The sequence below is a fragment of the Phascolarctos cinereus genome, unplaced genomic scaffold, assembly GCF_003287225.1.
Source record: "Phascolarctos cinereus isolate Bilbo 61053 unplaced genomic scaffold, phaCin_HiC Scaffold_5;HRSCAF=322, whole genome shotgun sequence".
NCBI lineage: Eukaryota > Metazoa > Chordata > Mammalia > Diprotodontia > Phascolarctidae > Phascolarctos > Phascolarctos cinereus.
The window spans coordinates 267,479,869-267,493,065 of NW_027555958.1; the positions used below are offsets into that span (position 1 = coordinate 267,479,869).

Consider the following 13,197-nt stretch of genomic DNA (forward strand, 5'->3'; position numbering starts at 1 on the left):
TATGACATTTTCCTGGGAGACAGTTTAAACTCATTAAGGTTCTGCTTAGCCTTAAATCTATGATCATATTTCCTAAATAGAACTAAGATTGGCTTTCAAACTAACTAATGAATAGACTTAAAACATCTTATTAATCACTCAATGTATAAGGAAGATATTAAGGTATATGGATCCAGCAAAAATCATATGAAACAGTTACTTAATCACATGGAAGCTTTCTCTAATGATACCAAAACATCATTTGGTCTTGATAAATGTAAAATCTGTAACATATGCTAAGGAAAGATAGAGATCGAAGGCTGTGAGCTTGAATCTGGAGGACTTAGTGAACCAATGGATAAAAGCACTATCTACAAATACTTTGATCTCCTGCAGGTGAGACACATTGAGCAAAATAATATAAAAGAGAGGGCAGTGAGTAAAAATGTTAAGAGATTTCCTGGCATCCTGGAATCAATGTTGAATGGGGACAATATATTTAAAATTAAAGCAATTAACACATACACAATACCAGTCTTAAAGTATATGTATATATGTACACACACACACACACACACACACACACACACTTGAGAACTGTAAAGTGGGTAGGGCCCATCACCCTAAGGAACATATAGAAAGGTGAACAATTTCTTGCAAAACAGGATGAAGAGAAGTGATAGATATTCTTACACCACATGAAAAACATGTAAAAAAACCCTACAGTAAAACCTTTTTAATAAGCAGATATCACATCAGAGCACAATAGTAAAGGAGGGTAATAGGTATATGCTGCTGGATTTGTTGAGTGTAAGCAAAAGTAATTTACCTCCAGATACAATCTATGAAGTAGCTAAGATCCAAGAATGAAATCGAAAGGCCCTTCATGGGCCACATCCCCTGAATTCAATTAACCAACTGTTGAAAAAAAAGCATTGAACAAAATAACTGAATTATCTGGATTTGTTTGTGGAAGCAAAAGGGGTTTACAATGGCCATCTAAGACCATATCATTGTCACCAGAAATTACAGAAATATTATCTTTATGAAACACAGACTTAGTAATCAATGCAGATTATGCAAGAAAATAGTAGAAACTCCATAATACATCAATACAGACTAAATATTTAGACCCTACCAAGTACCTTGTAAAATGTGACCTGGGGGCTAGAATTATACATTAGAAGGCAGTTATCTTTCATGGATTTACAGATGACAAATAATCATACTACTAACACAGGCCTCAAAACATTCTTCAGTACTCAACCAATCACCTACTGGAACCATTACAGCTTTATCGTAGCACAAACCATTGTCCACAATCACTTAGATACAGCATTGATCCATAAAAGTTTAGGAACTTAAAAAAAAATTCACCATAGCAAATTAATAGCCTATTTCAACATAGCAAATACTGTTATCCAAGCTACATGGGAGGAAAAGTTTTCAAAATATAAAGACTTAGAAGAAAAATGGGAAAAAAGCACGTGGGAACAGGGAGGAGTATGCCATCTCTGTAATAAAGTGGATGAGCTTACTTTTATTCAGCTACAAAAAGCAATTATTTTTATCTATGTGATAATCTATAGAACATTAAAGATAATTATAGCAGTATAATAATTTGTCTCAGGATCATTTCTGTCTAATCCCTATCAAAAACATGAGAAACACAAGACAATAACAAACAATAGGAATCCTTCCTCATTTTCTTCACAAGATTCAGTATTTACAAGAGAGAACAATTAGGTTTCCTGTTAACTAATCAATCAACAACCATTTATTAAGCCACTATCATGTGCTGGACACTGATCATTAACATCTTGCCAAAGGGAGTGACCCCTTTAATTTCTCCTCTCCCCTCTTCTCATCTTCAGAGAAAAGTGGCAAATATTTGGATGAAGTCTTCACTGATTAACCCTGCCCCATTTAGATCAGCCCTTTACCATGTTTCCTTTGGACTTATGGATAGTGACACTTTTCATTCATGTGTATGTTCTATAATATCTGCCTGCAAACATGCCCAGACCAGAGGCCATGTGTTCTATCCTCTCCCCTTTTCTTTGCCTCTTTCCCCTCTCCTTCTTGCTTCTCTTTTCACCCCTAATTCTTATCTATCCCTTCCCTCCTATCTCCCTTATCCTCTTCCATCTATGCTCTCCCTCTCTCTATCCCCCAGGAATGTTCTAGTCAACGTTTAACAGTCTTCCCTCAGGAAAAAAAAACATGTATGCACAATACACTTTTGAGTTTAATCTGCATTATTAAGACCTAAGTCTAGACAATCAACAAATCAATAAGTCAAACCCTGATTTGTAGTGTTTGATTTCAAAGGTGTAAATACTTAGCCTGAAAATTTAACAATAGAACTGTTTCAGGTAGGCTCCAACACACTCCTTCTTTCCTTTTCTGCTCTTCCCAATTTTTTTAGAATCTGCCTCATACAATACTTGACAAAGTGCTTTGCAAAGAGCATGCACTCCATCAGTTAAAATGACTGACAATAAACACTGACTGACTGATAAAGTGATAATGTCTTCCCTCCCTGTTTTTGCTCTCACTAGAAAAGATCTCTGAGAATATTTGTATTACAATAGAAGTAAAGTTTACCTAAATCAAAGAAAGGTATTCAGTTGCCAGTGCCCACAGGCTTCCTTTTCTAGTCAAAATACACTCATTGCACGCACAATGTCCTTCATACTATTCAATCTTGAGGAATGAAGTAACTGTCAGTGACAAGTACAGGGGTGTACTTGGGTCAAAAAGCAGAGAACATGAGAGAGTATGAAAAAATGCCACATTGGGTCACTCATTGTAATAGAAAGAACATTTGATGGGGTGTCAGGAGACCTGAATTGTAGTACTTATACCCACTTTACCAAACAACTTGCTGTATGCCCCTTGACAAGTCATTTCCCCTCTCTAGACTTCAATCTTCTTCGTGTAGCCTTGAGTTTCAGAGACTTTGGAAGGGCCCCTCAAGATTGCTGAGACTTCAAAGCAGTTTCTCATTATAATAGTGAATTCTTGGGGTACACTGTCTACATATATTGAGAAGAATCAATTTTATTTTGAGATGCCAGTGTCCTTGAGAAATATACTTCTACCCACATAGAGGTGCACGAGTCAAGGGAGGTGGTGAGGCTACAGCAAGATGCCAATTGATGAATGTTCAGACAAGAGAGGGAAGAAAAGACAGCAATGTATAAGGAATGGACTGCAGATAAGGCCAATCTGAATTGGTAGTTGTAGCAGTTAATGCAGTTACTAAAGGTGGAGTCTAACCAACAGCTCCTTTATTTCTCCAGAGCATAGCAATGGGGAAATGCATCCCGACACTATGATTTAAGTCTCATTCCCTTTATTTATCAAGACCCATTCAGACTGGCTAGGAGAATGGTGTAAGATGGGAAAAAGAGGTAACTCTGGATGCAAGACCCATTAAATCTTCTATAGTTCGAGTGAATGTTTATCTGCAAAAATACTTGATACTGCTAATCAATTATGTGATAATTAACAATGATTTTTCAGTGATGGGGGTCTGGCCAATGAAGCCAATCGTTAGAGCTTATACAACTCTATATGTTGGGGAAGGAAATGGCAAACCACTCCAATATCTGTGCCAAGAAAATTCCATGGACAATATGATCCATGGAGTCATCAAGAGCTGGAACAACAACAAAAAACATCCATATGGATGTTGGTAAACCTGATTCAGAAATGTGGGATACAGGGGTCCTTTCCCTCTCCAATTCAAAGCATGGAGAGGTATCCTTTGTTTTCTGTTGACTTACTCTGTGGGAATGACGTCTTTTAACTGTCTGTTGAGTTAGAACTAATTGTACATATTAAAGGCTTGAATAGACAAAATTTCATCTTTCTAGTGGAAGCTTTGGCAAGAACTTCTATGGATCTTGGATGAGGTTGTGTGGCAGTACTGGGCCCTTTTCACTTGGCTGCCATGTGGCTGCTGATGCATGATCCTTTTTTTTCCTTCATTCTATTGTGTTTTCTTCTTTCCTGATCTTAAGCAAATAAGAAATTGAGATGGAATGATACAGGTTATAACCTTATAAATTTTGACAAGTTGCAAGAGCCATCAAAGGTCCTCATAGAGCTCATATCAGCAGTAATTAGGTCTAATGAGGAGACAGCTTTGGGGAATAACTTGCTTGACCCAGTCCAGCAGTGAACTCGCCAGACAGTGGAAACACCATGTCCTGCAAACAAAGGAGCAACTCACCCAGAAGTGAACTTAGTGGAGGGAATGTTTTGTAGCCATTTGAAATTTAAGTTCGGCTTCCCCAGTGATTGAGTCGATGCATGGAGGGGAAAGTATGATCCATGTTTCAGGGGTTATTTCTATTGTTTTTTTCCCCTAAATTCTCTTGGTAAATATACTTCTGTAGAAGCTAATTGATAATAATTCCTTATATGACATTAGGTAGATATTTACTAGTTATTGATAGGGGTTGGGAGCTGGGGGAGGAAGAACACACCACACAGGTGATCATGAGCAGTAGTATTAGACAACCCTTCAATCTTTCAAGGTTACCCCTAGAATCCTGAGGGAGAGGTAGTATCCTTGCTCAGGGAATCCAACCTGCTAGTTCAAATAGGAGTGAATGGCAAAATGAACTCAGATCCAATGCATTAAATGTCTAAGCCTATAAATTCCTGGCTAAAGACGAAAACAGAAGAAACTATTCCATGGAAGAATAAAATTTTCCACTTCAGGCTAAGCAAATTAGAAAGCTACTAAAATGTTGGTAATTATTGAGAATATTCCAGAGAATACACACAAGACTGAATCCAGAGAGAATTAATAAGATCAGTCAATAGTGGAGAGGAGGGTGGTAGTATATTTGTGCTGAGTACACTTGAAAGACCCTGTATCACACACCCACACTCTATAAGAGCTATAACAGTAAAATGAGATGTTTGGACTAGGTGACATCTCGGGCCTCTTGTACCTCTTATATCCTCTACAGGCACGCTTGGCAGTTGGGTGTGGTAGCTGCTTTCTCCACAGAGATCCAATCTTCACATTATTACCAAAGTGATTTTTCTTAGCTACATGTTTTACTATGTTACTCAATACTCCCATGCTCCCTATTATTTCTAGGATTAAATTTAAACCCCCCTGATTGGCTTTTAAAACCCTTGACAACCTGGCACCAAATTATGTTTCTTGCCTATTTATATTTCACTGTCTTCCACTATTCCACGGTCCAGGCAAACCAGCTTCTCTGTGCTTCGCACACAACACTCTGTTTTCCTTCATGCCTTTGTCCTGGCTGTTATTTATGGTAGAATGCATTCCCCTTCTCATGTCTACCTCATAGAATCCTTCACTTGTGGTTTTTTTTCAATTTCATTTTTATTTTTTTAATTTTTGGAATAAAACAAGGATTTCTATAATGTAGTATAATAAAAAAGATGATTGCACATGAAACTGAAAACGCATTATGTACAACTTGTTATTCCTTTCAAATGTATACTGAAGTTACCATGTGAATTTCTTTTTTTTTCCTCCTCTTCCTGCACCCCCCCCATGGCTACCTTCTTTCAATATTCAGCTTTAGTACCACTTTTTACATGAAAGCCTTTCCTGATTCCCCCAACTGCTAGTGCCTCCTCCTCAAAACTACCTTGCCTTTGTTATGTATATGCTTATGTAAGTACATATTGTCTATAAGTACATAATAGAATGTAAGTTCTGTGAGAACACAGATGGTGCCTAGAACAGTACCTATCAAATAATAGGTGCTTAATATATGTTTGTTGAATTCACTGGCTGAAATCATTCTCAGAGGCTAAGTATTCCTTTTTGATAATCCATTATGATATGATCATTCACAAGCTTCTTTTAAAAACTGATTTTTGCAACTTTGTTTTGATTGACATGTTTTATTTTTATATCACCTTCATCTCAAAGCTCAGCTCAAGCGTCTCCTCCTACAAGAAGCCTTGCCTTTAAGAAGCTTATATTCTATAGTAGGAGACAATTTTGTCTATAGTATAGACAAAATGAATCGATACAACATAGATACAAGGTATTGGCTAAATGGATAGAGTACCAGCTCTAGAATCAGGAGAACCTGAGTTCAAATTCAGTCTCAAACATTTACTAGCCATATAACCCTGGGAAAGTCACTTAACGCTGTTTTTTTTTTTCATTTTCCTCATCTGTAAAATGGAGGAAACAGAAAACCACTCCTGTATCTCAGGCAAGAAAACCCCAAATGAGAGCATGAAGAGTCCTATGATCAAAATGACTGAACCAGAACATAATGTTCAGTACAGAGTATGTTGTTGATGATTGATTACCAATTGATTGAACATATTCCCCTACCCCGCACCCATAAGTTATCCTTTGTAGCAAAAATTTTTTAAAAAGAAGGAAAAAAATTCAGCAGAATCAATCAACACATCAGTCATTTCTGATAGTATCTATAACATTCTGTACCCATAGTCTCCCACTTCCAAAAAGAGAAGAGGGAGGCTCATTTTCCCAACTCTTCTCGAGGGCCAAGCTTATACACCACTGACTTTGGAGGCAGAAGACTACAGTGGAAAGGCTCTAGTGTAAGAGGGCCTAGGTTAAAATTCTACCTCTCACATATACAACTTTGGATTAAGTCACTTTCCCTCCTAGGGCCCCAATTTTCTTTTCTGAAAAATGAAGTGGTTATACTAGATTGCCTTGGAAGTCCCTTTCACTTCTACACCCATGATACTTCTAAAGAGTGGTCTTTAGACCCTTAATGGGCTCTGAGGTTCTTCCAAGTCACTTGTATTATTAATATTTACAATAATAAAATGCCTACATCTTATTTCTAAAATAAATGAATAATTTAGTTAATAACATTCTTAAAAAGCTAGGCTTCACCTAATCTAAAGGAATGCCATTCTCATTAGGTGAGCTACTTGGCAGTAGCAAACAGGGTTGGGCAGATCAGCAAATCTTATAGTAACTTTTAGTGTTAAGAGAGTTTAAATGACCCTTGCAGCAGCCTACCACAAAGGCTTCCATATATCCTTCTTCCTACAATTCTGGTCTAGTTTTTACTCAAGGGCAGATATCCCAAACTTGAGGAATGATGGGTAAAGTCTCCCACTGAGCAGATAAGTCTAGTCTCCCATTTCCTGTGCCACTGCCCCCTGCGGGTGTGTCACAAAGACCAACTACAATAAAATTAGAGTGGCGCGAAGTAGAAGCCCCAACCCAGGGCAAGTGCTCTTATGATTTTGTAATGAATTTTCAGCTTAGTTCTAGGTAGACAGGAGTGATTAGTTTTTGCTTATTCTGGGAAGCCAATAGGAGTAGTGGATGGAGATGTTACAGACCCACACTGAAGCAGGCAGCAGCTATGAAATTCAGCCTCTAAATCCTCATTATAAGGCTTTTTAAATGCACAGACAGGATATTAGCGTTTAAACAGCTTCTATTACTCCAGGGCAAACTTTAAAAAACATAATATTTATAGAAAACCTCATTCAGCTCACCCTGTTTGCTCTTTATTTCTCCTGCAATTACTGCTAATTTGAAGACGTTTTGCTTTGGCATCTCAGCCTGTTGCTGAGTCAATAACCAAGGCACCCACTGGTATCTGTCATTGCAGAATACCCTGAAGTCTAGTCCCTGGTGACCACCCAGTCTGTTGGGATGGAAATGGATCTGGAGTTCCCTTCTCTGAGTCCATCTCTCAGAAGGAGGCAACTGGGCCACAAAATTCACCTGTTATCTGGGGGCTGGGAAATCGATGCTGTGCCTCACGTTTACAAACTTACCCTGCAGTTTTTTTTCATCATCTTTCCCCCTACCTTCACTTACCCTACCTGGGATACTTGTTGCTCCAGGTTAATCCATGGCAGGTGAGTCATGTTCTCATCTAAAGAGCTCCAGTCAGAGGGTTCTTTGTAGGTACGTGTAAGGTTTCATGATTCTGGTATTGGGCAAAATTGTTGAATTCTGGACACCAATGAAGGCTGAACCCACAACCTCAAGATGCTTAGAAGAATTTAGGATTCTGGTGACCCTACTAGGGTTCCTGGTTCTATCAACTGAGTAAGGATCATATTAGAGTGAGGAAGAATGAAGACCCCTTTATTTCACACATCACTCCCTACCTCACCCCCCCATCCCAGCAGAATTTACATATGATCCTGGCTCATTTTTGTGTTTGTTTATTTTTTTGTATTTTGTGTTAGAAAAGAATTGTACAAACATACACACAGTGTAAATGGAAGGTAATTGCTACAGGGAGACATAAGTGGGGAGGGGCATGTGTTTGCAGGAAAGGCTTCCTATAAAAGGTAGGAATTGGGCTGAGTCTCAAGGAAAGAAAGGAAAGGAAAGGCATTCTAGGCAGGAACTCTAACAGGAGCAGAATAATAACAATACTATTACAATAATGATAATAACAACTATTAGTCTGCACATAGTACTTTAAAGTTTACAAAGCACTTCCCAAAATTATCTAATTTTATCCTCATAATAACCCTGGGAGGCAGTCCCCTAAGGATTCCTATTGGACCTATTGTCCATAGAAATCATTTGGAATCCATTGGACCTATTGTCCATAGAAATCATTTGGAATCCAATACTTTCTGATTTATATTGTTACTAATCCTTTTATATCTATGTCATGTGTTCTTAATTTGATTGCAAGTCCATTCAAAGTCAGGGAATTCAATGGCTGAACACAATCATTCCTAGAAGTCAAAGGACCTGGGCCCTAACAGTCCTCCATCCTCCAAATTCTTCTGTATGATAAAGTTAGCCTTTATTATCAATCACTTCTTACTAGGCTCATCTCCCCCTACCCCTAGCCCCTATTCCTTTTTTTTCCCCCTTTCACAGTAATGGTGTTTCTTATTACCATTTCATCTCATCTAAAGGATTGTTACGTATGAAGGTAAATCTCACTCAGTTCCAGTCTCTCTGGGTGGATGGATGGGTGGTAAAGCAGAGTTACTGGATGAGGACCAGCATTATTCCTAGGACTAATTTTCTCACAAAAAATGAAGTAGCTGCCATTTAAAGGGAATCATGGGATTGTAGGATTAAGTGCTTGGCTGAAAAGGTACCTTAAGAGATCACCTAGTTTACCACACCCCTTCATTTGATGAGAAAACTGAGGATCCTTTGAAATAAAGCTAATTTATCTTTGATGTTAATAACACTAGAAGTCCAGGTGTATCAGATGGGTAATAAAATACTGGACTCAATATTCAAACACAAGTCCTCTGACTCTCTTTCCACTATATGATACTATCTCACATAAATGGGTATGAAATGATTTTAGATAGAAAGCATGTTTTGGAAGACAATTTGAAGTTATAGTAGAACAGTCAATCATAACTGGGCACTGACCTCCACGAAGGAGGTTGAAGAAAGAGGGAAGGGCCCATATATATACAGATATTTTTAATTTTTTTACACAAATATTTTTAGCAATACTTTCTATAGTAGTAAAGAATTGGAATGAAAGTGAATAACCAACAGATAGGGAAATTAACTACTCATGATATGTGAATAGCAGTAGTATAAAAAAAAGTTAAGAATTCAGAGAAACTTGGGAAATCCTATTTGAACTGATGCAAAGAAAGCCAAACCAGGAAGACAATTTATAAAGTGACCATAATAACATAAAAGACAGCAACATTGAATGAATCTGACCAGTGCAGTGACCACTCATGCCCAAGTACAGAAGACTATCAGAACTGCATGATTGTTGCTTCTCAATATAGAGATAGTAGACTATGGGTGTGAGATGACATATATGTTGTCAGATATGACTAATGCATTTATTTGCTTTTCTTGGCTGTACTTTGTTTGAGGAGGAGGGATCACTGAGAAGTTGATGGTGATATAAAAAAAAAAAAGAAAATTCACATTCCAGTGAATGTTGAAGAGTCCTGCTAAGCCTGTTTCTTGAGAGCATTATTAAAGAAACTTGCAAAGCAAAACAGCCCTGGACGATGAAAGCCTTGCCCTTCTAGGGTTCCCAGTTCCTTCCTTTCCCTGACTACTATCTCAGACCTTTCCTTATTTAGAAATCAGGCTGTGGCCACTCAGAGAAATCTAAAAAGAGTTGGGGGGCCAAGGGCAGAAAAATAAAGCTCGATGAATTCACCTACTGTGTGTGGAGCTAGATCTTTACGGCCTGTAGGGATGCCTTGAGCATGCTGCTTATAAGTAAAACACTAGGACTCTTTTTTTTTGTAGGTTATACCAGTCCTTTGCCGTATTTGCTGATGGCTATTCCTACCCATGCACAGATGTCCCAGCGACAGCTCAGTTCTGTTCATTTGGTTAAACCCAAACATATTCTGGATTGGACCCCACAGATATCAAGTCCAATGACAGCCTTTCCATGATGGGGCTCCTGGGAACTTTGTACACTTTTCTGCAGTATCAGCTTTGGTTGTTGGAAAGCATGGGTGACAGTCTACTTCAGCTTCCTGTAGAGGACCACACACTGTGTTAGACCATGCCCTGATGCTAGAGAACAGACAAGGGGGAAAGGATGAACAGCTGCATCCCTGGAATGTATTTTCACTAAAATATCTGGCACCTACAAATGTTCATGGACGTAAGACAGGTAGGCTGCACTGGATGGATAGTTCTCTAGGAAAGAAAATTCACAGACATTTTCAAACCTTCTCCATTCTGGAGTAGAAAGGAGAGGATGGGAAAAGAAAAGACCTTATATGGAATCCCTTACTCCACACACACATATACATACACAAAAGTACACATACATGCATGCATACATGAACACACAATCCAGATGAAAAGATGTTCCAGTCACTCCTACTTCTACACCTAATAACACTCCTTTCCCCCTAACTGAAGAGGATGTGATTTCCTTGGACCTAAACCTTTTCTGTCAAACTAGTTTCATAATACTATAACACCCCTATCAGCATTACAGACTTTTATCTCCAAACACCATCCCTTTGGCAGCTGACCAAGACTTCTGTTGTTGTTCAGTCATTTTCACTCATGTCTAACTCTTCATGAGCCCATTTGAAGTTTTCTTTGTAACTATAGTGGAGTAGCTTGCTATTTCCTTCTCCAGTTTACTTTACAGATGAGGAAACTGAGACAAACAAGGTTAAATGACTTGTCCAGGGTCATACAACAAATGTCTGAGGCCAGATCTGAACTCAGGAAAATGAGTCTTCTTGACTCCAAGCCTGGCACTCTATCCACTAAGTTGCCTAGCTGCCTGTGCCACCCAGCGTACTCTTCTCCTTAATTCTGTCTTTTGCTCTGTTTACAACAGGAGATGAGGGGTTAGTGGGTCTGGGAAGGAAGAGGGAATTACTCGAATCAAGTAGAAATAGTTTTTCCAAGAACTGATATACTTTGAATTCATATCGAAGCATACTTTCTAAAGACTATTATTGTTGGGTTTTGGTCTGTTTTCTTTAACAACATGACTAATATGGAAATAGGTTTTGCATGACTGCACATGTATAACCTATATCAAATTGCTTGCCTTCTCTTCTGCTTGCCCCTTCCAATGAGGGGGGAGGGGAGGGGACAGAGGGAAGGAATTTGGATCTCAAAAATTAAAAAAAAACCAATTACATGTAAAACGGATTTTTAACATTTGAAAATATATTTATATGTGTGTACATACATATATAGGAAGAAAGGAAAGAAAGAAAGAAAGAAGGAAGAAAGGCAAATTTTCTTTTGGCAAGATCCCAGGGCCAGAGGGGCCTAGGCAGGAGCAGTGTGGACTTTATTGTAGGGTATGTGTCAAAGGCTTTTCTTAGAGGAAGGCAGGAGGGAAGGAGAGACAGAGTCATAGTCTCACAATTTGGGGAATCTCCCTGACTGTATTTGGCTTTGAGCCCTAATTCTTATTGTGATCCAGCAGCACTGGGGGTGGGGAATGGGGCAGGTAAACTTCATTGATGTTCACCTGTGGCCAAGCTATTCCTTCCCAAATAACATTCTTTAACTGGCACTATACCCTTGGGAATATTGAAAAATCTGGCACGGAGAGAAGAAGGAAGCCTAGGTTGTCTGGTAGTTCCTTTAGAGTACCATAATTCTCTTAACATGTAAATCTTACCTGGACCTGAGAACTTGGCTTAAGGATCAGAAAAGCAATATGATAGTCTATGCTTGGTAGACACACTCCATCATAATTTTGGATTCACAGCTGCACAGTAGGATCCTGGTGAGCAGCAGAAAGAGACTCAATCAGGTAAATTGGCTGTGAGCAGGCTGGGTTGGGGGGAAGGGTAGGATGGGTCATTCTATACGCTGGTTTTCTATACCTTGGCTTTCTATTTTAATTGTCATACTTGCTAAAGAACTGCTGTTCTCCTTCTTCCTTAGGTACATCTTCTTAGCTTCAGTCTTCATCTCCCCCTTTGTTTCTCTGCCTTGGGTGTACTTCCCCTAGGTTGTCCATATCCATTTCCATTCTTGGCTGGGGTGCCTGAGAGAGTTGGTGATTCCTGGCCTTAGAACATGCCAAGTCTCAAACTCCAGCTGACCAGCCCTAAGCTCAGAGTAATACTTCTAGAAACCTGGTGTTGAGCTGCCTCATTACACAAGGACTTAAGGAAAATTCACCTAGGGGTAAAGAAAGGAACAGAAAACAAGTATGGGAGGGGAAGGAAGGAAAACCACCCCCTAGCCTATTAATCCTACAGGAGTTTGGAATGGGAAGGGGGAGATTTCTTAAAAGATATTTATTTGACTGTTTTAAAAATAGGAATGTGGGCAGGAGAGACAAAGGGCCAGTTTTTTAATAAATTTTTTTTTGTTTAAAGAAACACCTTTAACTTAAGGTAAATACAAGAGAGAGGGGTGGAGGAAAAGAGATGACAAATATATTCAGAAACCTTGTATTCAGAAAGTCTAGCTGAGTGAGAATCAAGTGTTTGTGGGGCAGTGGGGCCGGTGGGTTGACGCTTGATCATTCTACTCCAGTTGGAAATGGGACATCAGGTGCATAACCCTAGAGGTGTCTTAGCGGCAATGGCAAAGAGTCCTAGGAGAAAGGGAGAGGATAAGGTCTGGAAAGAGGGTTGTGCATGTTACAGAAGTAAAAATCTGGGCTACTGTTTTAACAGTATTTGTAACATATGTCCTAGCTCAGCATTTTTCAAAGCTAATCTGTCAATAAGAAAATCGCTGTTTTCACAATTAACCCTGTGAGCTGCTTGGCATTCTCTGGTGCTACA

At 38.9% G+C, this 13,197-nt stretch overlaps 1 protein-coding gene across 14 annotated transcripts in view; it reads right to left on the reverse strand.

The window, feature by feature from the left end:
- The window catches only part of RBFOX3 (RNA binding fox-1 homolog 3), a 1,090,709-nt gene that overhangs the window by 232,187 nt on the left and 845,325 nt on the right, over positions 1 to 13,197 (reverse strand). For 2 of the 14 annotated variants that reach the window (XM_078155842.1, XM_078155835.1), the window contains one exon: positions 12,075 to 12,179. The exons of the other annotated variants lie outside the window; for them this stretch is intronic. The gene's annotated coding sequence lies outside the window, so the exon portion shown is untranslated. The remainder of the gene's footprint in view (positions 1 to 12,074; positions 12,180 to 13,197) is intronic. 14 annotated transcript variants of the gene reach the window in all.